Source organism: Haematobia irritans, chromosome 1, assembly GCF_050003625.1.
Source record: "Haematobia irritans isolate KBUSLIRL chromosome 1, ASM5000362v1, whole genome shotgun sequence".
Taxonomy (NCBI): domain Eukaryota; kingdom Metazoa; phylum Arthropoda; class Insecta; order Diptera; family Muscidae; genus Haematobia; species Haematobia irritans.
This window is the reverse complement of record NC_134397.1, coordinates 134,026,418-134,028,626: the sequence shown is the minus strand read 5'-3', so window position 1 is coordinate 134,028,626 and position 2,209 is coordinate 134,026,418. Positions and strand designations below refer to the sequence as shown.

Sequence of the window (2,209 nt, the reverse complement as noted above, 5' to 3'; positions counted from 1 at the left end):
CCCAATAAACACAAATGTTAATTCCCAATTAATGTTAATTTCTAATAAACACAAACGTTTGAAAAATGCTAAATTTCAACAATTTTTCAAACATTTTTTCAAAGGATTAGGGAAATATTCAAGTTGAGAAATTGTTGAGAAAATCGCGTTCTCAACAAAAAACAGACATTACCCTCAACAGTGAAATTCAACACATTAGCAATAATATCTCAAGTGTTATCCTCAAATTGTAATGCATCGCTACTCAATAATTTGTCAAACAATTTTCGATGCGAGTCAAATTCAAAATTAACATCGTTGCAAATACTTTTCAACCTAAATTTGTATGAATGATATCCCCACTTCAAATTGAAAGTCAAAGCCAAAATTCTATGAATTTTGTATAATTTATTAATTTTCATCAAAATAAAATATATAATAATACACTACACTACATAATACACTACATTACCAATTGATAAATAATAATCTTATTAAACATATCAACAAATAAGAACAAAAAAAAAAAAAAAACAAACAACAAAACTTTAAATATCTTAAACATTATTAGTAAACACTTTTGCATTGATAACTCGATTTCCTTCCTTTTGGTGTCATAAAACAGCATTAACATTTATTAACATGCGTGCAATTTGAAATTAGGAACGTACTGGACCGCGTGTTAGAATTGATTTCCAGCAGAAGGAATTCACAAAATATCCATTTTAAACTGATAATAGCATATGAATTAAACTGACGATGTGATGCACATGTTCATCCAGAAGTTGTTGATTTCAACAATTTGTTGTTTTTAACAATTTTAATAGGTTGCACTTGTAATGTTTCTGGAAACTTTTTCTTGTCGATAAGCCACTCATTTTTCATTGGTCAGCTTCTTAATGTTTGCAAGAATGTAGCATCCAAAGAATTTAGTTTTCTGCAAAGAGATTTAAATTTAGTGACTTCTCTAAAGTGTTGATTTAATTTTTCATATTGACGTACCAATTATTATAAACTATTTGAAGCAGTTCCAGTTAATTGTCCACAATTTTTTTATCGGCCAGCTTTTTAATGTTTTCAAGAACGTTGAATCCATAATTTCAATTTTCTGCAAAGAGATATACATTTCGTGACTTCCTTAAAGTTTTATTTCATTTTTTATTTTCACTTACCTATTTTTATAAACTATTTGGTTATTTGTCTAAAATTTTCCATTTTTTTATTTCTTGCAATTGACCATGAACTTCGTTGCACAAATAAGTATTGAAAACCACATGGTTTTTTCGTTGCATTTTAGGGTAGTGTTTTGTCAAAGTTTTCTCATATTATCTTCAACACCTTTTCAAAGATTTCGTCAACATTTTGGCAAATTGGAAGTAATTCGCAAACAATTTGAAGATGTATTGAAGATGAGCTATTTCAAGTCAAGTTGAATTTATGTTGAAAAGTTGTTGAAAAACGCTCATCCTGTGTTTATTGGGAGGGCTGTCATTTTAAGATCGAGTTTTATAAATACCGGAATTCGGTATTACACTTTTCTTAATCCTTTTGTACTTCATCGTTTTAAGTAACTTCTTAAAAATATCAAGGCATCCAAAATTTTTATCAGATAAACGCGATCTTGTCATATTGTCGACATACTTTTTATCAGTGCTTCTTATTTTATGTGGTAGGTTAGGTTAAGTATAATGGCAGCCCGGTATTTCAGGTTCACTTAGACTATTCAGTCCATTGTGAAGGCATCCAAAACTTTTATCAGATAAACGCGATCTTGTCACATTGTCGACATACTTTTTATCAGTGCTTTTTATTTTATGTGGTAGGTTAGGTTAAGTATAATGTCAGTCCGGTATTTCAGGTTCACTTAGACTATTCAGTCCATTATGATACCACAGTGGTGAACTTCTCTCTTGTCACTGAGTGCTGCCCGATTCTATGTTAAGCTCAATGACAAGGGACCTCCTTTTTGTAGCTGACTTCTAACGGCGTTCCACATTGCAGTGAAACCACTTAGAGAAGCTTTGAAACACTCAGAAATGTCACCAGCATTACTGAGGTGGGATAATCCACCGCTGAAAAACTTTTCGGTGTTTGGTCGAAACAGGATTCGATCCCACGACAAGGCGGGCATGCTAACCATTGCACCATGGTGACTCCCTATGTGGTACGAATTCCATTTCACATGAACTCATTGTTCAAAGGAGGACCTGGTCGTTTACTTCGGTTTTTT

The 2,209-nt window shown here is 31.9% G+C and overlaps 1 long non-coding RNA gene across 1 annotated transcript; it reads right to left on the bottom strand.

Moving 5' to 3' along the window:
• Positions 1–373: 373 nt before the first annotated feature.
• On the bottom strand, positions 374–1,089 carry LOC142242395 (uncharacterized). The gene is made up of 2 exons (XR_012724091.1): positions 982–1,089; positions 374–916 (listed from the first exon to the last, which is right to left on the bottom strand). It is a non-coding gene; the product is annotated as an uncharacterized LOC142242395 (long non-coding RNA).
• Positions 1,090–2,209: the final 1,120 nt, after the last annotated feature.